General features: G+C 48.6%; 2 protein-coding genes across 3 annotated transcripts in view; both read left to right on the top strand.

Moving 5' to 3' along the window:
* chka (choline kinase alpha) overlaps positions 1 to 24,347 on the top strand; it is a 258,102-nt gene that overhangs the window by 88,851 nt on the left and 144,904 nt on the right. The gene's annotated exons all lie outside the window — the stretch shown is intronic.
* Positions 7,588 to 24,347, top strand: part of LOC135241743 (tumor protein p53-inducible protein 11-like) — a 56,985-nt gene continuing 40,225 nt past the window's right edge. The window contains exons 1-2 of the mRNA XM_064312375.1: positions 7,588 to 7,746; positions 21,035 to 21,154. The gene's annotated coding sequence lies outside the window, so the exon portion shown is untranslated. The remainder of the gene's footprint in view (positions 7,747 to 21,034; positions 21,155 to 24,347) is intronic.

The following is a 24,347-nucleotide window of genomic DNA, read 5'->3' as shown; positions in this document are numbered from 1 at the left end:
TACATATAGAAGTAAAATTACTGAAGTTGCTTTGAGAGTGTCCAAAATTACCCTGCTATCATTACAAATTAGAAATGTTATGAATCATATTGAGGAAATTCTAGTAAGACCGTCCATACATAAATTACGTAGAACTACAAGACTAAACGCTAAAATACACTTTGGACTACATGAAATCAGGTGTTGTTATGATTCGACCGCACGTTCATCTGTCTCTTGTGACTGTTCCGGAAAGATATCATCAGTCGATAGATTTTTTGCAAGGCTCCTGTTTTTGCTTGACATGCGTTTCTTTGATCTTGATAAAAAATCTGATTTCTTCTGGCTCGTATCGAAACTTATGAAAGTTTAATGATGATTTGTTCTTTGTGTAGGGCTGTATGAAATATGATGCAACGGCTGCGGAACGGAGAACGGCAGGAGACACCGGGGGATGTGTGTGTGTCTGTTTTTTGTGTGTGTGCTTTATTTTTAAAAACCAAGCTTAGCAAGCTTTGTGAAAAATTGATTAGCGGTTCATGCTAATCGCTTTTTTATGCAGACCGCCCTATTTAAAGAGTCACTTTGCATTTCACAGGGGGAAGCAAATTAAATTAAACCACAAACAAAGGAGCCTTTGTTTCTGTCAGGAAAGCTGATAATGAATTAAATATTTTGAGGTTTTTTTTTTTTTCTCTGCACAGTTGTGGACGAATATTGTTAAGTTTCACAGTAGCGTGTGAATGAAACTGTCATTTCTGTTGCCGTTTTAAACCATCCTCCTCTTAACAAGAGCAAGATTTTATAAATATTTTGTGGCGTTTTCCAAAAAAAATGAAACATTCATGAAGAGTGTTTGAAAGGGAAGTGTAAAAGAAGAACAGAATTAGGTTTACCAGTTAGAATGTGGGTGGTAGTGCGGGTTTAATGGTTAAGAAAGTGACAAGGACTCTGAGCAAGATACTTAACCCGAATTGCTTCCGCAGAAATGTCCGGCTGCATTAATGAGTGCTATGTTTAAAAAATGCAAGCGCTGTGTAATTCGTTCTGGACGAGAGCCTCTGCTGAAGGCCTGTAATACGGTGTAAACAGGAAGCTCTGGGGTTACAGGCCGTACCTGCGTATTAATATTCTCTGCAGCGAGGCTGTTTCTGTCCCTGGCGTAAACAGCCCCCCTAGACAGGGCCGATTTTTTATGAGGATGCTCCTGACCCAAGTGACCCCCCCCCCCACCCTCATCCCCGCCCCCCATGGGAAATTATTCTCCGGGGGAGAGGATATTAACTTCGTGCTCTGATTACCATACCTGCGAGCACCTGCTGGGTCTCCAGTCTCCAGTAAGTAAAATGATGTTAAATCTCGGCTGCGGACCGCAGAGCTGATCATTAACTCGGTCGGTCTGCTGGAGTCAGACGAGCCGGAATGTTCTCTACGGGTGGAGGATTCGCCTTCTGCTTGCGTGAGCTGCCTTGGAACAGGCCGAAATTCTGGGGTTCTGACAATTCTGGGGTCCCGTTACAGATATTATATATATATACATATATATATATGTATATATACTCCGGAACAGCCTGAATTCTTCACAGCTTGGATTCAAGAAGATACTGGAAATGTTTCATAGAGATTTTTGTCCATGCTGACTCGATAGCGTTATTCAGTTCCTGCATTCACATGATATTCAGTTAGTAAGAGTACGTAGGTCTTACGTGTGCAAAGAAAACATTGCCCACACCATTACAGCACAACCACCAGCCTACACCATTGACACAAGCCAGGATGGATCCATCAATTCATGCTGTTTGCGCCAAATTCTGACCCTGTCATCTGCATGTCACAGCAGAAATTGAGATTTGCCAGACCAATGGGAGGCATTTTTCCAATCTTCAGTTGTCCAGTTTTGGTGATTGTTGCATACCTCATCTTCCTGTTCTTAGCCGACAGGAGTTCTGTCTGGCCTGGTCTTCTGCTGCTGTAGCCCATCTGCTCGAAAGTTGTGTTGTGTGTTCAGTGATGCCCTTCTGCGCACCATTGCAAACAGCTGTTATTAGAGCATTTGTGCCTTTTCTGTTAGCTGGAGCAAGTCTGCCCATTCTCCTCTGACTTCTTTCATTAATAAGATGTTTTTTGGCCACAGAACTGCTGCTTTCTGGATGTTTTTTGTTTATCACACCATTCTCTGTAAACTCTAGAGGCTGTAGTGCTCGAAAATCCCAGGAGGGCTGTACTGGTGTCTGGCTACACTAATAAGAAATGCATCACATAAACTGTCTTTTATCCTGGAGCAGACTGTAGGATCTACCTTGATTTACAACAACATGGCTTCTGTATACGGGTCGTATTTTCTGTTAGACCCACCTGACAAAGGCCAACCCAAGTCTTGTGTCTTTGTGGCACATTTCAACAATTCACTTTGGAGCTGAGGGTGTTAAACTGCACTATACACAATTTCCATTTTTTGTAATTTGCCTTTTACCTGACAACAAAATAGTATGGTGGTATTGGCAGTGATACTAAGGTCAGATTCTGTCCTTTTTCTTGTTTTTACCTTGATGCCCTTGAATGTACATCACAATACCTGATGTTGGGGTGTGTCGTGTTTGAGGTGCTGGAGCCTATCCCAGCGTGCATTGGGCGAGAGGCAGGAATACACCCTGGACAGTTCGCCAGTACACCGCAAGGCACACACACACCATTAACTCACACACTCGTACCTAGGGGTCATTTAAACTGTCAAATTAACCTAAACTGCATGTCTCTGGACTGTGGGAGGAAATCAGAGGACTTGGAGGAAACCAACAAATATAAAATAATCGAGGAGTTCTGGAAAGTGGGCAAATCGTTTTTCACCGCTTTGAAATTGGTGCAGTTAGCGCTGTCGCTGGGCATCGCCACGGCTGCAGAGGCGGTGTGGGTCCGAGGGGGAGGTACTGGCATTGGGTTTTTTGGAGAGTTCTTGTGGGGGAGTGGGGGGGGAAGGGGAGTGAGGGCCATGGCAGTGGAGAATTCCCCCGGTGGCGCAGCGAAGGGAAAAATAGGGGGGTGGAACCTGCATCCGCGGTGGCGCCGTTGTTGTTCAGGTCTCTCTTCTTCAGCAACACCAAGTCACGCCCCTCACTGTGATGGCTGTCATTCGGGTGGGGGGTGGGGGGGTGGCAGGCATTCTCATCGCCTCGCTCCACCTGTCGTCATCTCCGACAAGCAGCACAAGGAGGAAAGCAGGGGATTATGAGTGTGAAGTGCACGCACGCGTCTCCCTCTCCCGGCTATAAATTGCTTCTGGGGCCTTCCCGGCTCTGATGGAGCCGTCCGCAGGTCTCTCAGGGGAGACTGAGCAGGGAGGGAGACGCCAGGTATCATTAAACCGGGGAGGGGGAGGGGGAGGGGGAGGAGGAGGTGAGCCGCAGGCGATTACGTGCACGCAGATGAGAATTTAGCATCACGCCCACCTCCCTCCACCTCCTTCCGCCTCCTTCCGCCTCCCTCCACCTCCTTGCACAGGAGCCCTCTCCTTCCATCGGTCTGATTTTCTAGCCGGTGTGTGTGTGTTGGACTGTGACAATGGAGACTTCTGGAACGCCTTCACTGCTTTTGAAGTGGACGTTTTTTGTGTTTTTGTGTGGAGGGGGCTTCTGCTGTGAGACTAGAACAGGGAGGTTGGTGGGGGAGGGGGAGGGGAGGGAGGCGTCACGGGGTTTGATTTCACTGGGGGCTTCTACTCTTAATTGTGTAATCAGCTTTCAGATTGTTCAATTTATGCGATCCGAGGTTTTAGCGAAACCCATCAACACGTTCATGAATCACAGGTAATTACAGTTCCCCGTGCCTCCGTATGAAATGTTTAAGAGCGAATTAGCTAACTGACCCAGAATGCTCGGCGGGAGAATAAAACCTTGCGCACACAGCAGCCCTCCAGGAACAGGCCTGCTCACACCTACAGGATGCTGGAATGAGAGCGAATCTCGGGGGCGGTGGGTGGTGGGAGGGTTGGGGGTTTGTGGTTGGTGGTGGGTTTGGGAGCGGTGGGTGGTGGGGTTTGGGGGCGGTGGGTGGTGGGGGGGCTGGGGGTTTGCGTGGCGTGGGGGTGGAGGGTGGTGGGCGGTGGGTTGGGAGCGTGGTGGTGGGGAGGCAGGGGGTGGGTGGTGGGCGGTGGTGGACGGTGGGTTGATGGGTGATAGGTGGGTGGGGTGATCGATGGGTGGGGAGGTGAATGTGAGGCTCTGGGGGTATTTGTCTCATTCAGAGGTTTATTTGCACACTTGATATCCTGGAGCTGAGGGACTATGAGGTATCATCTATTTTAGAGCAGACTGACTGTGGCCACAGTCCTGCCAAGAGAGAGAGGTAAAAAACACAGCATGTGCTTGTGCTTCAAGCACCTGTTTTTCTCTCTCTCTCTCTCTCTCCTTCTCTTCTCTTCTCTTCTCTGTGGTTCTCCTCTCTCCTCTTCTCCTCCTTTCCGGTGCCATCTCTGTGGAATGAATTTGTCTGTTCGCCCTCCGTGTTTTCGTGCCTCTTTGCGCTCGGGCCGTGTTGAATAATTTGGTTCTGACGGCTGCGTTTGAGTCAGTTCTGGATGTGCCTTTGCGTGGAGGTGCTGAATTAAATATGAGCCTGGCTAATATGCCTGCTGCTTTCCGGTCTATTTACTCCTGAAGCAAACTCAGTACAAACGGTTATGTGTGTGTGTGTGTGTGTGTGTGTGAGTGAATGCCTGTGTGTGAGTGTGTGTGTCCCTGTGTGTGCATACGTGTGTGTGTGCCTGTGTGTGTGTGTGTGTGTCCCGGTGTGTGCGTACGTGTGTGTGTGTGTGTGTATGTGTGAGTGTATGTGCATGTGTGTGTGTGTGTATAGGTGTGTGTGTGTATGTCCATGTGTGTGTGCGCGTGAGTGAGTGTGTGAACGCCTGTGTGTGTGTGCGTACGTGTGTGTGTGTGTGTGTATGCCTGTGCGTGTGTGTGCGTGTGTGTGTGTGTGTGTGTGTGCGTACATGTGTGGGTGTGTGTGTGTGCCATAGGTGTGTGCGTACATGTGTGGGTGTGCGTTGGTGTGTGTGTGGGCATAATGCGTACGCTAGTATGTGAATACTTGAGTGAGTGTGTGCGACTGAGTGTGAGAATGTGTGTGAGAATGTGTGCTACAGTGAGTGTGTGAGTGCTTGTGTAAGAGTGCGTGTGCCATAGTGAGTGTGTGATTTTGCAACTGAGTGTGTGCGATAATGAGTGTGTGATAGTGGGTTCGGGAGTGCTTGTGTGAGTGTGCGACTGAGTGTGTGTGTGATAGTGGGTGTGTGAGTGCTTGTGTGAGTGTGCGACTGAGTGTGTGTGTGATAGTGGGTGTGTGAGTGCTTGTGTGAGTGTGCGACTGAGTGTGTGTGTGATAGTGGGTGCGGGAGTGCTTGTGTGAGTGTGCGACGGAGTGTGTGTGTGATAGTGGGTGCGGGAGTGCTTGTGTGAGTGTGCGACTGAGTGTGTGTGTGATAGTGGGTGTGTGAGTACTTGTGTGAGTGTGCGACTGAGTGTGTGTGTGATAGCGGGTGTGTGAGTGCTTGTGTGAGTGTGCGACTGAGTGTGTGTGTGATAGTGGGTGCGGGAGTAATTGCACGAGAGTGTGTGCTACAGGACAGCGAGGGGCCGTGTGTTTTAAGAGCAGTTAAGTGGCTGTAGGGGCGTGGTGGGGTCTTAGTGGGGTACAGCAGTCCTGCCGGAGTGAGCCCCCAGTCTCCGCCTCTCGCGTTGGATCCCCCTTATCTTGGTCTGCAGCTTTCTTCCGTCGCATGAAGAGCCTGTGTGCCCCCCCCCCCCCCTCCCCCAATGTCCTCCGCTCCATTTTTCCTGGAAAAAAGCAATAGCAGAGATTTCTCTTCCTCTCCCCGGGAAGAGAAGCCCCCTCTCGTCTAAATATAGGACCTTTCAGACGGCCTTCACTCCGAGGGGGGTTATTAATAATTGTGTTCCTTCTTCCCTCACAATGAGGCTTCTGCGTGTCCGCTTCGGCAGCTGGAAGAATGAAGATATTCAGCGTTTGGAAGCTTGTGATTATGCCTGTGAGGCCTGTGAACGCTGACGCTTTCCCCCTCCTCCTCCTCCTCCTCCTCTTCTCTCTTCTTCTCTCTTCTTCCTTTCATCAACACATCAACAACTCAATCATCAAAAAATTAAGAAGAAGAAGAAGAAGAAGAGGGTGAAGAAGAAGAAGCACAACAACAACAACAACAACAACAACAACAACAACAGCAGCACTTTATTTTGTACAGAGCTTTTTAGGCCACGAGTATAGAAAGTGCTTTTGAAATAATTTAGAAATAATAAAATGAAACAGAATAAACCTTGATTGGCTGAAATTCCAGCTACCAGTCTGAGGCGGAATCCAGCTGGACTGAACTTCCGCTCCAGCTGGATACCATCTGGAATTTGCCGCTGGGCTGTTGTTTTTGCCAAGCCTTGCCCACCACCACGATCTTGCCAGCGCAGTTGCCATCTCAACCATCTTGTTGCCGGCTTGACGATCTCCGAAAACCAGCTTCATGCCAACTGGACCAGCTTAAAACCAGACTGAGACCAAACTGGAACCATCGCCGGGGAAACGTTAACGTAAGACACTGAGAAGCATTAGTCACTGTCCTCAGTAATCAGGAGTGTTGAACAAAGGAGGTTCTTTTAAGATGCCTGACTCCTGCTGTCTATTAAAAACTCAAGTTTACCGTTTCATATAACAAAAATTTCATTGCAAACTGAATTTAACACAAAACATTTTTTTGTGTGTATTTTTACCTCAAACTCAGTCCTGCTGTGAACTGCGCTGAATTTCAGTGAGGAACGGTAAAAGCCTCGGAGCGCTGGAGGGCTGGAGGTGATTGGTTGGTGAGCTCGGGGCCCGGCTCTCTCATTGGTCTTTTTGTGTTTTGTGCCTACGGCCTATTCTTTGAATCTGATTGGCCACCGTCAGCAGAGGAAGAATGATGAAATTCCAGTTTACTGGAATTTACTGGAGCTTTGTGGGTCAACATGAGCCACAACGCTGTTTTTTTATGACCTCCTTCCCTCAGTACCATCATCCCTTTCAGTCCCTGATTTGTTTTAAATCACCTAACAATAGCTGGTACTGTGCCAGAGCTGGTGCCTGTTGACCGATTTAGAGGATACAGGTGGCAGTGTGGCAGCGTCCATTGTCTCTGTTTTGAAAGTGCCCACGTGCAAGCATCCCAAATGACATTACAGACATTTAGCAGACGCTCTTATCCAGAATGATTTACACAACTTTTTATTTATTTATTTATTTATTTATTTTTACATTGAATCCGTTTATACAGCTGGATATATATTTAAGCAATGCAGGTTAAGTACCTTGCTCAACTGTACAGTTCCTTACCCATGATATTACAAGGATGCCATGCTGTAATTAAAATAAATCAAGAAGACTGCTCTCAATAAAACAAGGAAGACGAGAATATTCTCCCAAATATCTATATAATGGGTAAGGTACTGGGCTTGTAGCCTAGAGGTCATAGGTTCGATTCCTAATGTTAAAAGTTCCTAATTTCTTGTGGTCGCGCGTACTTCATAATCTACGGTACGCTGCTGCGCGCGCGAATTCCATGTCTATTACTTGCATTACGGTAAGCGTGGAGATTCTGTCGGATCTCGGACGTGTTTCCAAAACCACAGCAAAGCGATGTAAATACATCAACCGCAAGACAACCGCGTACTGTCCAGCTACTGTTTGGAAGAAATCAGAGGGTTTCCTACTGGACTAGTATGCTTTGAGCCTGTGAGTGATTATTTTTTTCCTCAGCATTTATCTTTTGACATTTATAAAAGAAAATGTACACGTGCTTAAAAAAAATCATCTAGGCTACTGTTGTTCGTGCTCTATGATTGTGTGGGTCCTACTTCTAACAGTTTTACCTGTTGTTCTACCTTGTTATTCCTGAGTTTAACCATTGCTTAATTTAACAAATGTGTAACAGAATGCGCAATTGTGTTGGCTAGCGAAGCAAGAGTAAAGTTGAGATTTTTGACTGAACTTGTAATGCCGTGTTCTAGAATACAAAATATTCCTTCCTCGATTGTCTATATATTGCAGTATTTTTTATTTCAGAACTATTTGAACAGAACTGTGTTACATGTTTTGGTTTGGAATTACAGAAATTAGCTTGATTTAACGGAGCAAACACCTTGAAGGAACGAATTCACGATTTAAGAAATAATTAACTTAAGGAAGAAGCCCAACCTCTTCGGCTACTTCTGGAGGAAGATATCTGGTTAGAATGAGTATTTTGATAATGCTTTGGAAAGAAAATGAAATTGTAAGCAATGCGTTAATTAGTCTAAAACTGAGTCTTATGGACTTGTGTGAAATGAATGTAATGTGTGCATTAGATTGCATTACGATTAAACAATTTAGGAGCGTGGGTGTAGCTACTTGGTGTTTTCTTTACCACGATTGAGAGACTGCTTTGCCATCTGCGTGTGCTCGTGTCGTCGCTTTCCGTCAAAGCAATGTAACATTTCTGCCAGTACCAATGTTTTTTTCTTTCTTCAGACGGAACAGCGCGACATTTGCTGATACAATTACCTTCTGTTTGACAACTGTTCTTGCTTATGCCGAGGGACAAAATGAGCATTCGCGGAAACTCAAATGCGTGTGGCATATTGATGTGTTCTGTACGGACTGAACGCAGCCAATTCTGTGTTTAAAAACAACGCAATGCTTTTGATGTTTGAAGTTAAAACAATACCGGTTGCTATTTAAGATAGTGATTAGACGCGTGCTTTTCACATTATGGAAATAAAAACCCCATTCATAAATACTTTAGATATACATGCTTATATGGGAAGCATTATAAGATTTACAAATGAATGATTTTACCATTTTATAAGGGATTATATTGTTCATTTTAATTCAGTTTCCAATTTGTTTCAAAGAACGGAACACGGAAATCCCACACCATAGGTCAAGTCAGTAAGATTTATCTACCGATTCTCCTTCCGTTTCTTTTGTCAGTGACGCAAAGGATTACCTATTTACTCGTAAAATTCCAACATTATCCAACCGAATACGTGAACATAAGCCATGTCCAAATCTCCCCTGAATTGTGTGGTTTGCAGTAATCCCTGTGCTCGTTCACATGTCATCAGTTAATACATAAATCAGTTAATACCTCAGTTAATACAGCACATACAGAATTTAATTCTGCTCTTTATTTGCAGTATTTTGCAGTGTTGCGCTGTTGCCCCGATAGACGCTCCTAATGGTTCGCACCCATCAGGAACCTCGCAGTGCTTCCTTGTTTTTTTTAAAAGGTTTTTTATTAAAAAAGGCACACGTATTTAAGTCGACAGTTTAAAGACGGTTGAAGGCACATTTTAATGTCTGCGGTTGACTGCGCAACATGTCATAATAGCATGTTCAAACAGAATAGTTGCGTTTGGTCTCTTTGCAGAGGCCAAAGATTGCTAGGCTTGATCCGTTGCGTAATCTGTCTCGCTCTCCGTTGGGGATCCCGTTTATGTTGCCTGAAAGAAAACAGGCTTTGAGAGAAGATCGTTCACACTCGAGAGTTCTCAAAAAAACCGGTCACTTTTAGCTGGAGTTCCCACCAACCGAACCTCCCGCAGCTGCTGTTGTTGCGCGTGCCTGACTGTGTGTCATGCTGGGTGTTGTGCGCGCAGATTGTATGACCATCCGAGGGCCAGTTTAACGTTATAAAGGGGCGTTTCATGTGTGTTTTGGAACAAGTATCAACGTGTCATTGCACAGCGGTCTTCCTCAGCATAGCAACATGTATCCAAATTCTTTTCTCTGTTCTCCTCTTTTCTGGTGCAGTCTGGTGAGTCAATTAAGGTGAGGTAAATGGACTACATTTATATAGCGCTTTTATCCAAAGCGCTTTACAATTGATGCCTCTCATTCACCAGAGCAGTTAGGGGTTAGGTATCTTGCTCAGGGACTCTTCGACACGCCCATGGCGGGAATTGAACCGGCAACCCTCCGACTGCCAGACAACCGCTCTTACCTCCTTAGCTATGTCGCCCCAATGTGAGGAGTTGTACAACCAATGATAGAGTGGGTGGGAGGGCCAAAGCATCTACAGGACTGGAGTTAAACCTGCATACACTGCGGCCCTCCAGGACTGGAGTTAAACCTGCAAGCAGTGCGGCCCTCCAGGACTGGAGTTCAACATGCAGACACTGCGGCCCTCCAGGACTGGAGTTAAACCTGCAGACACTGCGGCCCTCCAGGACTGGAGTTAAACCTGCAGACACTGCGGCCCTCCAGGACTGGAGTTAAACCTGCAGAAGCTGCGGCCCTCCAGGACCGGAGTTAAACCCGCAGACACTGCGGCCCTCCAGGACTGGAATTAAACCCGCAGGCACTGTGGACCTCCAGGACTGGAGTTGAACTTAATTTAACTGGCTGTACTGCTGGAGACATTCAGCTCGTGTACTTCTGTCAAAGGCACAACAGCCGTGACCCGGTCAGCATTTCAGCCTATTTGATTACAAATCCATAGTGGGATAGATTTTCTTATTGTCCTTCAGGAAGTTATTTTCGTCTCATTTACGAGTGTGTTGTCGAAAAGACAATTAAGACATCACGATCTGCAATACGAGCTTTGTAAACTGAGCTGTTAAAACCCATGATAAGCACAATGATACAATACTATTATGTTCTGTTTCTATTAATAACATCTCTGGTTTCATGCAACTCTCTTTTGGAAATGCGCTGACACCCGTGCGGTGTGAAGTCATTTACGTCCTCCTACAGTTTACGACTGGCGTCGCAAACATTTGCCCCGCGAGAACCCCACCTGCCGTTTCCATTTCCGTTTGGCTCCTGAACCTTCCCACCAATCACAGCAGTGATTAGAATCTTCCTGCCAATCACAGCAGTGGGTGGCACCCTTCCCACCAATCGGAGCAGCTGTTCGAACCTTCCCACCGTTTATAGTAGGGGTTATGACCTTCTCACAAACCACAGCAGCGGTTAGAGCCTCCCCACCAATCATAGCAGCGGTTAGAATCTTCCCACCAATCACTGCAGTGGTTAGAAGTGGCATAGTGGGGTGGGGGGCAGGTAGTCTCAAAGGCACTTCACAGACTTTGCTAACCTCCACCCGCTAACCCCCCCACCCCCTTTTCCTCCAACTACTAGTGGAGGATGTACATTAGCTCTATGGCTTTTACTGGTTTACTTGGAGAGCAGGTCAACTACAGCACTGATCTAGGCTCCATTAACTGTAGATCAGCCTAGGGAGTCCTGGCAGGGGGTGGGTGTGGGGGAGGGGTGAAGCGGGTGGAGGGGGGTGCCAGAACTGGGTGATGGTAGTGCCTCTGGATACCCACACCATTGTGGGGTTTTTTGTGTGTTGTTTTTGTATTTATTTCATGCCAGTCCCGGTTAAATTCATCACCGCTTGCATCCCAGCTTCCAGTTCTTCCCGCCTCTTTTATGGAAAAACCTCATCCCGTGGTTGTATTTGTTTTTTCTTTTTCTTTCCCTCCTTCTCTTCTTCGTGACGCGTGTTTTTCTTCCTTCTCGTTTCTCGACCCCGGTGTTTAATGGCCCAGCTTGCCTCGCTGTAGTAATGAGGCTTGTCGTATGCGTTGACCCTTTAGTGTCCGGCTCGGCTCAGCTGTGTCGCTCTGCTCTGCTCTGCTCTGGGTCTGTTGCCATGCTTAGCTCAAGACCTGTATTTATACAGGAAGTCAGATTGAGACCTCGGTCTTTTATACAGTCTATGGGTCAGAACCGTATAATAAAACTCTTGCAGATAAATACACAATAGCATATATACTGTATGCACCTATAACACTAATGCACGCATTCTCTCTCAGAATTAAACGGTTGAACTCCAGTGGAAGTTTTAAACTTATGTGGTTTTTCTGTATTTAGACGTGGATGAAGTCAAATCTAATGAAATCAAATTAAAATTAATTCATAAGTTAATACATTTTTATTCAAGATTGAAAGTGCTTCACGTAGTAAAGATAAAAAGGTCCATAAAAGTGCTACAGCAGCGCTGAAAACAGTAGAAAGACAATAACGATAAAAATAAAAATGTTTAAAACCATGAATAATAACAAGAATCCTAGCAATACAAACAATAGTAGTGATAAAAAAAGTAAAATAAAGCAGAGGCAATAAATGTAAAAGTAGGTAAATAAAAGAAATGAAAGTCAGGTAAAAATAAAAATATATTTCTTGAAAATAAACAAACAATAAACGGCAATGACAGTGAAGTGAAGTAAGTGAAGTAAAGTAAGAGAAATAATAAAAGAGAAGTAGACTCTGTGAACGCTAAACTAAAAAGCTTTTTTTTCGTGATGGTGTCTCCATCTGGGGAAGGCGGTTGGTTTATAATCGGCTGAGCCTGGTGCTTCACGGCAGTGGGAGAAGGCGCAGTGTGAGGCCAGTTTATTTGTGTTTTAAACAATCCAATAATCGCCATGGCAGCGGGATCAGCTCGCGGTATTTAATTCCTTGCGGTTGGCACCGGAAGCCTAACAATGTCAGCCGCGAGTTCGGAGTGTGATCGTAACAAGACGCGCATTAGCCTGTGGGCGGGGGGAGCCTTGCAGATACTGAAAAATACTAATAGGTTGCGCTCATTTCAACCTTATGGGGTGTTAAGGGAGACGTGTAGAGATCTGAGGAATTCATTATGGTTTCAAATTAGAAGAGAGATCGCCGTCGGCATGTGACGCAATTTCAGTGAAGGCAGTGTGTGAGGCGGTATTGTGGCTTTCGCTTGTCTAAAACATTGATTTGTTTTTTTGGCTGGACCGCAACAGCGGGGCCGGCCCTACAAACGCGAATGTCTGTGACTGAGTCATTAGTCAGCCAAGTTATGAAGTTACACCATTGGTCGGCCGGATGAAGTGTGTTGGCTCCAGCCATATACTAGGTTTTGACCTGGTCTTGTTTTTTTTTTGCTGAATGTAGGTCTTGGAAAGAGGAAAGATTTAGCAGGGTGTTTTTTTGCTTCTGTTGTTGAGAAGATGAAATGATGTTCCCAGATGCTTTTTCAAAGTGAGGTAGACTGTGATCATTGGTCAGTTTGGGTGGGGTCAGAAGGGGCCCTGGCTTGTCTGTGCTTTTTGGACAGTGGGTGTGGCCTGGATCAAGAGCTTGTTTCTTTGGGGTTACACGATTCCTTTTTTGACTCTCTTTCTCCAACGGGGGCGGGGGGTGTGTGTGGGGGGGGGGGAGGGGGGGGCGTTGGCAGGGGGATGTTTGAAGCGGAAACCCGTCCGTGTTAAAAAAAAACCTGCCATGGACGGGTTTGCAGGTGAAACCCCAGCTCAAATGGCCCTGCGCAGCCTACCTGCCGTGGACAGGTGTGTTTAATGGCGCTAAAGTGACCCATGGCTAAAAGTGACCCATGGCTAAAAGTGACCCATGGCTAAAAGTGACCAGGCTAAAGGGGTTGATTTTAATAGCTGGACACTGCAGTAATTTGCTCTGTGACAGTTTTTCCCCTGCTTTTCTTTGTGTTTTCTTTAGTGCCCCTAATTGGCTGTGCAAGGTGTGATGCACAGGTATGTAAATGCAGGTGTGAAGGGTCCTGCTGGTCTCTGCCGTGGAAATGTCATGGCGATCGTTCATTTGTATCCGCCCTGTAGGGGACGAGAGTGCCCCCCGGTCGGGAATCAAGCCCGCAGCCTTCCGGTTGCAAAGCCAGCTCCCAAGTTATTACCCCAAAGTGGGTGGGGGGGGAGTGGGGGGGTGGGTTGGGGGGTGGGGGTACAATCTGGACCCCGTATGCCAGGGGGGTTCCAACCGCCTTCTGGAGTCTACGACCCATTTAATGAACAAAAATAATATTTCTGGGAAAAAAAACATGCCTCAAATTAAAATGTTGGCTGATGCGTGTTTGGATTTAGAATACAAATGGTTTCTGAGATGTCAGACCAACTGCGTGTGCGCTATCGCTAACGCTGACACTGTAGCTAACTCTGTCGCTAGCGCTGTAGCTAACGCTGTAGCTAATGCTGTAGCTAACGCTGTCGCTAACGCTGTAGCTGACGCTGTAGCTAATGCTGTCGCTAGCGCTGTAGCTAACGCTGTAGCTAATGCTGTAGCTATCGCTAATGCTGTGGCTAGCGCTGTAGCTAACGCTGTAGCTAACGCTGTGGCTAGCGCTGTGGCTGACGCTGTAGCTAATGCTGTCGCTAGCGCTGTAGCTAACGCTGTAGCTAATGCTGTAGCTATCGCTAATGCTGTGGCTAGCGCTGTAGCTAACGCTGTAGCTAACGTTGTGCGCATACCGAGCGCAGGGTTTTAATTTGACCAGTGTGGAGGCTAATGGAACGGTTATTTCGGTAATGCGCGTAACATAAAGCCAGTCATGTCCTTACGTCCTGTCCCAGCGCCCACATTCCTGCCAGCCTGATCCCCGTGAGCTTACGAGCCCGCGGGAGGGTGGGGGGGGGTCAGCCCGGGTGGGGGGGGGTCAGGCCGGGGGGGGGGCACGGTCACAGTTTCGCGCTCTGCACGTGTGGCTCTCAGCCAGCGGTGGCGGTCCTGCCCGGAATACTCTGATCAGGATGGGGGGGTCGGGGGCGGGGGGGGGGGAAACAGATGGTGACCTCATTTATATTTTCCTGTGCGTCTCCTCCTGTTTTTCAGGCCCTTGTTTTTTTTTTTTTTGTTTTTTTTTTGTCACGGTAGAACATTCCCTGCGTGAAGACCGCCTTCCGCCCTCCACAGCGACATTCCTGTTGTGCCGACTGGAACGACGGCCTTGTCATTAGCAGAGTGTTTGTCGTCTTTTTTTTTTCCCCCCCGGCTGATTCACTGACAGCGCTTCAGCTGTGAGGTGTGTGAATTCGTATGGGGGGTGGAGCAGGGTGGGGGGGTTTGTTTGGAAGGCTTGTTTTGCACACTCAGGATGAGGTCCTTGCTGCGTGTGTCGATACTGCCTGATCGCCTCAGGCCTGTTCAGAGTGAGGGTTGATACGGGCAGCATGCGGCCAGCCTATGGCGTTTCTGCAAAGTCGCTGACGAGAGAGAGAGAGAGAGAGAGAGAGAGAGAGAGCGAGCTTTCCCACCTCAGCCAATCAGAATCGAGTAGGAGTGTTAATCCCGTGTGGGTCACATGACCTCAGCCCGCTCTCGCACGGGCTCCCGAAACGTCTCATTTTACTGCTGTGTACCAGAGAGGGGTCGGAGACCCCGTGGGCCCGATTACACCTGGGGGGGGGGTTCCCGAAAAATTCTGACTGCGTCAGGATTTTACACTCTTCTTCTCTTAATTATTTAATTAGCACTGTCGTTTTAAAAATTTTGTTATTCAACTTTTTTTAAATCAAGAGATGCAGCTGCACACCATGTGCACACGTGTACTCTTGGTGTAAATGTTTTATTGTAGTCGAATATAGGACTGCACCAGCACACACCCATCCCCTCCCTCCAGCTGTGAAGTTGTGCTTCTCTGCATCTCACCCCACTGAGATATAATCCCCCATAATCCCCTGCAGGGGAGTGTGGCAGAATGAGCGGCCTCTCTCTCTCTCTCTCTCTCTCGCTCTCTCTCTTTCTCTCTCTTTCTCCCTCTTTCTCTCTGTCTCTCTCTCTCTGTATCTCTCTCTCTCTCTCTTTCTCCCTCTTTCTCTGTCTCTCTGTTTCTCTCTCTTTCTGTCTCTCTCTCTTCTCTCTCTCTCTCTCTCTTTCTCTCTCTGTCTCTCTCTCTCTCTTTCTCTCTCTCTCTCTCTCTCTTTCTCCCGCTCTCCCCCCTCTCTCTCTCTCCTTGATGATGCGGCAGGCTTACGGTGTCAGAACAAGCCTGCGGGCCAGCAGTGGGGAGTGAGTTTGGAAACAGGACCGAAGGGATGGGGGTTCAGGTTTTTGAGCAGCTTCTGTGGCCTGTGTCAGGTTTGTGTTGCAGGATTCTGTAAAATCCAAGCTGTGCAAATCACCTCAGGGTAAAAAAAAAAAAAAAAAGCATCTCTGCTTCTGCCGTAGATTCTGTTCCGCCAGTGGGATTGCTTTTAAAATTGCTGTCTTCCTTTTTTTTTTGATTTCTTCTATATTTGGCACCCAACATGGGGCTGTTCATATCCAATTCCCACCCTCGTTTGAAAAGTCAAATTATCCGTAACCGTGGTGGCGTTCATGCGCGAATCCCACTGAAGATTCGGCGAAGTGGAGTGTATAAAATCACCGTCTTTAGCTGCATCCAGTCTGTTTGTGTTCTGTTCTTTTGTTTTTGGCTGGCCCGCAACAGCGGGGGCCAGCCCTACAAACGCGAATGTCTGTGACTGAGTGAGTGACTGAGTGAGTGATGAAGTCACACCATTGGTCGGCCGAGTTATGAAGTCACACCATTGGTCGGGCCGGTCCAGCCGTACACTAGGTTTTGACCTGGTCTTGTTGTTCTGTTTCTTCTGTTTCACACACATGCCACATCTGTGCCGTGCCCATGTGACCTGTGACCTGTGTGGGTCGTGACCTCTCTCTAACAGGAAGTGGACGTCTTCCCCCCCCCCTGCGGGTCTGGGGGGTGGGGGAGGTGACAATGACAGTACAGTGACAGCGCCCCCAGTTAAAAAGAGAGGACGGGAGACTGTGTGATTGAAAGCCGCCATTTTGTTTGACACTGAACCGAAGGCCCGTCGTATAAACGTGAGGCTTTCAGGCGGCCGGACGGGGCGAACGCAGGGCAGCTTTTATCTCTCCTGGGGGAGCGCTCCGTGCCTCTCCTGTTTTTTGACTGATTCGTTGGTGCGTATTTATTCTGGACGAACGCTGATTCCATAACAAAAGCGGCCCTTTTCCAGAGATCGGCGGCGTTTCGCAATGTTTGTTTTTACTGGACGTCTGCTTCTGTGGACACAGGCCCCATCAGCGCCGCGTTCGGCTCGGGGTGAAATGAAGGTCAAGTGCGGGGGGGGCGGGGGACATTTGATCGCTGAAACCCCCCCTTTCTGCCTCAAAACCCCCCCCCCCCCTTTCTGCCTCAAAAACCCAGGTGATTCTTTTGTGTGCTGATGCAGGGCTGTGTAGAGAGATGTAACCCCAAACCACCCAACCCGCCCCCACCCCGCCACGCTCTAGAGATTTGGCGATCGGTGTTCGCGGGTTTCCTCGCGATGCGACGAGAGGCTGTGGGAATTCCCTGCCCTGGTCCGGCCGGTCGGAGTTAGCGGACTCTGGGGGGTTCCATCGCGGCTCGTTGGCATGGACGCGAGCGTCACTCACCTGTTTTTGACCGGTTTGGTTGGGACCTCTTTGAAGTCAGAACTGGGGAAACTGCTACAGTATAAGAGAAAAGAAAAAACTAATTAATTTTTGTTTTCTGCGGGGCTGTGCCAGTGTCTCATCTGTACACCTCCTTAATCACGGTGTGACGACTCCACCATAAACATAACAAAGTATTATCTATGTAGGAAAAGGAGGAAACAACTTGGCGGCAGTGTAGTATAATGGGTTAGGAGCTGGTCTTGTAACATGAAGGTTACAGGTTTGATTCCCAGGTAGGACACTGCCGTTGTACCCTTGAGCAAGGTGCTTAATTTGCATTGCGTCAGTATATACCCAGCTATAGGAATGAATGCCATGTAAGTGTTATGTAAAAAGTTGCGTAAGTCGCTCTGGATAAGAGCGTCTGCTAAATGCCTGTAATGCAATTTAACTGCAATTGATTTTTCCAGATGTCTAGCCCGCTTTGTATTCTTTTTGAAACATTCCTGTTTGAAGTGGATACGAAACGCTGCTCCATTGAGAGTGGGTGTGGCCCCCCTCCCCACCCCCCATCCCCCCACCCTGAAATGTGTCACTTCAGCTTATGTTTTCGTGACAGGAGATAAATATCTGTAAGATCGGTTGCATTGAAGCCTAATGGTTTTTTTTTTTTTTTTTTTTTTTTTAACCATCAAAACTGGACTTTTAGGTGAAGTTCTCCTGCAATCTGAAATCAGATCAGTTTTGTTTGTATAGCGCTTTTTACAGAAAACTGTCACAGTGACACGTTATACAGAGCAGCAGAGTAGCAGGAGGCTCCATGCCCAGTGAGGATCAGGTTTATCTGTGCTCTCTGCGGGGGGGTGGGCGGTGGGGAGGAGGGGGCTGCCTTGTTTGGCTCTTTCAGGCAGTATCGCGGTAGAGTGGGTACAGACCTGGCCTTTCCGCTGTCTGTGAGACTCCCTCACAGGTGTGAGTGTGTGCCACTGTCCACTTACCTGTGGGGGAGAGAGACTGCTCGGCCCTGTCTGTGGAGGATGTGCGTGTATGTGTGAGTGTGTGTGGGCGTGACTGCATGTTTGTGTGCGTGTGCGTGTGTGTGGGCGTGACTGCGTGTGTGTGTACGTGTGTGTATGAGTGAGTGTGTGTGGGCGTGACTGCATGTTTGTGTGTGTGTGTGCGTGTGTGTGGACGTGACTGCGTGTGTGTGGGCGTGACTGCGTGTGTGTGGGTGTGACTGCGTGTGTGGGTGTGTGACTGCGTGTGTGGGTGTGTGCATAAGTGTGTGCCGGTGCATGCGAGCGAAAAATGCATGCAAGAAAAAATATATTGATGTTCTGCAAAGAAGACGATATCCATATGAAAGCAAAACCATGTGCAGCGTGCATTTACAGCACCTGTGGGAGGGAGGGGGTGGATGTGACAGAGAGCGGGAGTGAGAGTGGGGCGGGGGGGGGGGGGGATTGTCTGCACATTTGTGATCAGAGGAACACCAGAGGGGTCTCTGTGATCACTGTAAATCAAACGGGTCACGCTGTGTGATGCTGCTCTTTGTTGTCATCAAACTGCCTCTCCCTGTTTAAGTCACCGCAGCGTGCTCACACACCTGCACAGATGGGAGGGCCTGTGATTCACACTCTCGGGCTGTTCCTTTGTCTGCCTACCTGCCTACCTGCCTGCCTGTCTGTCTGTCTGTCTGTCTGTCTGTCTGTCTGTCTGCCTGCCTGCCTGTCTGTCTGTCTGTCTGTCTGTCTGTCTGCCTGCCTGTCTGTCCGCCTGTCTGTCTGTCTGTCTGTCTGCTTGTCTGCCTGTCTGTCTGTCTGTCTGCCTGCCTGTCTGCCTGCCTGTCTGTCTGTCTGTCTGTCTGCCTGCCTGTCTGCCTGCCTGCCTGTCTGTCTGTCTGTCTGCCTGCCTGCCTGTCTGCCTGCCTGTCTGTCTGTCTGTCTGTCTGCCTGCCCGTCTGCCTGCCTGTCTGCCTGTCTGCCTATCTGCCTGCCTGTCTGTCTGTCTGTCTGTCTGTCTGTCTGTCTGCCTGCCTGCCTGTCTGTCTGTCTGCCTGCCTGCCTGCCTGTCTGTCTGTCTGTCTGCCTGCCTGTCTGTCTGTCTGTCTGTCTGCCTGCCCGGCTGCCTGTCTGTCTGCCTGTCTGTCTGTCTGTCTGTCTGCCTGCCTGCCTGTCTGTCTGTCTGTCTGCCTGCCTGTCTGTCTGCCTGTCTGTCTGCCTGACCGTCTGCCTGTCCGCCTGTCTGTCCGCCTGTCTGTCTGTCTGCCTGTCTGCCTGCCTGTCTGTCTGTGTGCCTGTCTGCCTGTCTGTCTGTCTGTCTGCCTGTCTGTCTGTCTGTCTGCCTGTCTGTCTGTCTGTCTGTCTGCCTGCCTGCCTGCCTGCCCGTCTGTCTGCCTGCCTGCCTGCCTGTCTGACTGTCAGTCTGTCTGTCTGTCTGTCTGTCTGTCTGCCTGCCTGCCCGTCTGTCTGCTTGCCTGTCTGTCTGTCTGTCTGTCCGCCTGCCTGCCTGCCCGTCTGCCTGTCTGTCTGCCTGATGGCCTGCCTGCCTGCCAGCCAGCCTGTCTGCCTGCCTGTGTGTGTGCGTGCGTGCCCGTGTGTGAACAGGATTACTGAAAAGGTGTCAGAATTCGAACAAAAGTTTCCTCCGTGCTTGTCGGTCAAGAGAAGCTTTGAGTGCAGGGTTTACCCGTGTGACTGAGTGTCTACAGTGACTCAAAAGGAAAGTCAGAGGTGTGAGATTGCTTTTCCTGTGATCCGATTGATCCTGATTGGTTCCAGCAAGTTTTAACCAGTGTTATGTCATAGGTTCATGGCCTCTTGTTGAAATGCAGTTGGCTCAGAGGGCTCTTTTGGCAGTGTACATGGGTAACAGTCACAGAAGCTTTGTAAATCCTGGTTAATGTTTAAAAAGGGCCAAAGAAAGAAGCCAGCCGTGAAACATTTGGGGGGGGGGTTATAGATTACGGGCTGGCCTCCAAAATGAGGCTCTGTGGCAGTGATGGAGTCAGCGGGGGTGAAGTGATTGGACAGGGGCCTCATCTTGTGTGACGTGCGCGATTTGGGCTCGCGAGCCGGCCTAACGATGCGTTTCAGTAAAAAGACGGGCCAAATTGAAATGGCCCAATTAGTGGAGCGATGCCATGGCTGCAGTGGGACGTGTTTCTGGACTTGAGTGGAGAGAGGAGTGATGAGATTCACAGCCCTCGTCTCTGTGCGATAAGACTGCAGAGTGACTGCGAGGGGGGGTGGTGGGTGGTGGGGGGGGGGGGAGGAATTAAAACTCGTTTAGAAGCAGGAGATCCAACAGTGAAGTGTCTTAGCAGGGCTCACCACGCCATGACACAGGCTCTGGTTCTTTAGCGTGAGTACATGTGTGTGTGCGTGTGCATTACAGTTATAAACATGCCATGCCACATATTGTGTGCACCTGTGATTGGCCTACGCATGTCACATGGGACTTTTACACCAATAAGTGTTGAGCATTCATTGCACAGGAATAGAAGGGAGACATGCCCACAGTTGGAGTGAATTCAGTTGGTAGAACCTCACCCGGTACTTCGTAGTGGTGCTGATGGGAAATGGAGTCCAGCGCATATTGTAGAAGCATGTTGCTTAAGACTACGGACTACAACTCCCATCAGCAAGGCTGTAAAGTGTTGTTTAGTGTTTGCCTGTTGAGCTGACCTGTTTGGATGGAGGGAATATTGATTCACTACAGTGCCACATCCTTAAACAGAGAGCCCTCGTGCTTGGCCTCCAGTGACTAATCTAAGTACTGTCAGCCTGTTGATGAAAGTTATTCTGAATTCCAGTGCCGTCAGGATTTCTGGACCCTCATCTTCCTCTTCCTCCTCACCTGTCCTTCGCAGGTAGCCCTTTCGCTGAACGCAGGACGGAGGAACACCTGGGTGGCAGACGGAGAGCCAGCGACTCGTGTCCGGGGTTGGAAGTGGACCCCAGGTCTCAGGTTCGGAAGTTCTCGTCACTCAGTAAGCGCTTCCCTTCACCACTTACTGACACCTCGCCCTTTTCCTCTCTTTGTTTGCCTCCACTTGCAAGACGGGAGGGATTGTGGAGGACTGAACGGCAGATTGGATGAATATCAGTCTTTTTCTCTGGCACGGTTCTTCTTCTTTGGTGTGGCTGGTGTGTGAGGGAAGGGAAGAGGAGAATTATGATTCTTCTTCTTTGGTGTGAGGGGTGTGTGAGGGAAGGGAAGAGAAGAGGAGAATTATGATTCTTCTTCTTTGGTGTGTGAGGGTAGAGAAGACGAGAATTATGGTTCTTCTTTTTTGGTGTGAGTGATGTGTGAGGGAAGGGGAGAGGAGAATTATGATTCTTCTTCTGTGGTGTGAGTGCTGAAAGGGGAGCAGGGTAAATGCTGCTCAGTGTTGTGTTTGCGCTCACAGTAGCGCGTTGTTGCGCGCCGCACATTAATAGACACAGTGTCGCACACTCTGCTCGAGGGGAGACAAATGCCCTTTTCACATTTGTTCTCCCGGAGGGCAGCGGCAGCGGTCGAAAGTCGCTCGGCGAAGGTTTTCAGCGAAACTCGTCCGTGCTGACGTCCAAGGCTCATGAAAGGGTTGCCTGGAAAATGACGTGTGTGTGTGTGTGCGTGTGTGTGTGTGTGCGCGAGTGTGTGTGCGTGCGTGCGTGCGTGCGTGTGTGGGTCTACAGTGTTGTGGTCCAGCTCTCCTGGTTGCCCCGCCCCCTTCACTCCAAACACGTTTGCAAGGCCCCGCCCATTTCCCCGCAGCCCCACCCCTTGTCCCAGGCCCAGATGGCTCAAACGAGGCTTGAAATTAACGACTATCCATTCATTTTGATTTTCACGCCTTATTTGACACAATTAAGTGGTGATTTTCCCTGAAATTAATCGTCCGGCTCTGTACTTTATTCGGCTGTAAATCTAGTTCCTGTTCATTACATTACAGGCATTTGGCAGACACTCTTATCCAGAGCGACGTACAACAAAGTGTATAACCATAACCAGGAACAAGTGTGATGAAAACCCTAGAGAGAAGTACCAGTCCAAGTGCAGGGAACAACCGCATAGTTCAACTTGGACCCTGAAGGTTAAACTGATTAACACTAACAACGAGAACGGCAACAACGCAGTCTATGGAAAAAATACAAGCAGTAGGTAAGACAGTTAATGCACCTAAGTCACCTACGAAACAGCTGCCTAGTTACAACCCTAAGCTTACAGTCATGTACAGGGGGGTAGGGAGGGATGGGGAGAGGTGCAGCCTGAAGAGGTGAGTCTTCAGTCGTCGCTTGAAATGGGTCAGTGTCTCAGCTGTTCTGACCTCCACGGGGAGGTCATTCCACCATCGTGGGGCCAGAACAGACAGGAGACGTGTTCTGGAAGCGCAGGTGCGAAGAGGGGGAGGTGCCAGGCATCCTGAGGTAGCAGAACGGAGGGATCTGGCTGGCATGTAGGGTTTGTTCCTGAACGAGGGGGACGTTTAATTTGGAGGTCCTGAAATGACTGCCTGTGGATTGCCTGGGGGGGAGGGGCGGTTGTTCTCCTTCATATCCGGATTATTTTGGGGGCTTTTCTCTCTTCTTTTTCATAGGTCTGTACTTCCCCGGGTTTTATTGCAGAGGTTTTCCTGCCACAAGCTGTTTCCCTTCTGCAGTAGTCAGGCTTTCTTTTTTTTGTCACTTTCTAAATTAAATTTTGAGAACGTATTCTCTCTTTAAAAAAAAAAAAAAAAATAGAACAGCCGTAATATTGAGTCCTATTAATAGTGACGTTCCCCCCCTCCCCCCTCCCCCTCCCCCCAGTACAGTAACTCGGTATGAGAGTATAACTTTGTTCTCCCAAGCAGCTCCCTCCCCCGGTGACTGAGGCCTCACCCCTGGGACGTCCCTCGCCTGTTGACCCACATTCAGGATTTGGCCGTTCTTAATTGTGAACTGCGACCCGCTTTTGTTTTGGGCACAAGCAGTGACCTCCCGCTCTGTTCTGGAGAGCGTCCCATGTCACCCCCCTTTCCGCCTCAATTCCTGTGGGACAGTCTCCTCCTGCTCCCCCCCCCGGTGGACTTAATAAAGCAGGACTTAAACACCACTGGCAGATGGCTGGCTGTTTTTATACAGTGGTGCAAAATCTCGCCTATTTCTGTTAGTGATTGCCCCTTTACATCAAGGCCACTTTTCTGCTGCCAGAAACATATTTATCATCCATATTTATGCCATTATTTAAGCATGAAATATTAATTGGCATATTTTTTAATGAATTGTTGAAAATCCTATGAACAGGTAGCAGATGGATAATACATCTGTGACAGAATATGTTTCTCGCGTGTGTTCAGATTTGGGAGGTTTAAATGATTTGACCTTCTAGCATTGATGTATGTAAAAAAAAATGCGAGCTATGTTGCTTGCTCTGGATAAGTGCTTCTGCTTCATTACACTGCATTACTGGCATTAACAGACTCTCTAATCGAGAGTGACGTAACGATGTTAAGCTTATGCATAGAACCTATCTGTGCAGGTGGATCGATACTCAGGCAGTATGGGGTTACAGCAGTGCCGTACCTTCTGAATCAAAACTGCAACTTTTGGGCTACAAACCTGGTGTAATTTAAATGTCCATCCACACACAGACACACACACACAGACAGACAGACAGGCACACACACACACACACACACACACAGACAGACAGACAGACAGACAGACACACGCACACACACACCCACACACAGACAGACACACACACACACACACACACACACACACCACACACACCCACACACACACACACACAACACACACAACAGACAGACAGACGACCACACACACACCCACACACACACACAGACACACACACACACACACACACACACAGACAGACAGACACACACACACACACACACACACACACAGACAGACAGACACACACACACACACACAGACAGACACACAGACAGACACACACACACACACACACGCGCGGTTTAGCGATAACCGAATTGCTTCGTCGATGTCAATTCCGCGTAATTCCTTTGGATGGGATGTGGAATGAGGGATATCCTGACGTCCTGCAGACGCCCCGGACGCCAGGCCCTCTTCGCCTCCGCCTCCTCCTCCTCCTCCTCGCTTCCAGGGAAAATGGTGGCGGCGGCGGCCAGCTTTCTGCTCCAGGCATCGAGATAAAGGAGTTAAAGT

Source organism: Anguilla rostrata, chromosome 16 (genome assembly GCF_018555375.3).
Source record: "Anguilla rostrata isolate EN2019 chromosome 16, ASM1855537v3, whole genome shotgun sequence".
In the NCBI taxonomy this organism is placed as follows: domain Eukaryota; kingdom Metazoa; phylum Chordata; class Actinopteri; order Anguilliformes; family Anguillidae; genus Anguilla; species Anguilla rostrata.
The sequence above is the reverse complement of the archived record's forward strand: the minus strand, read 5'-3'. Positions and strand labels throughout refer to the sequence as shown.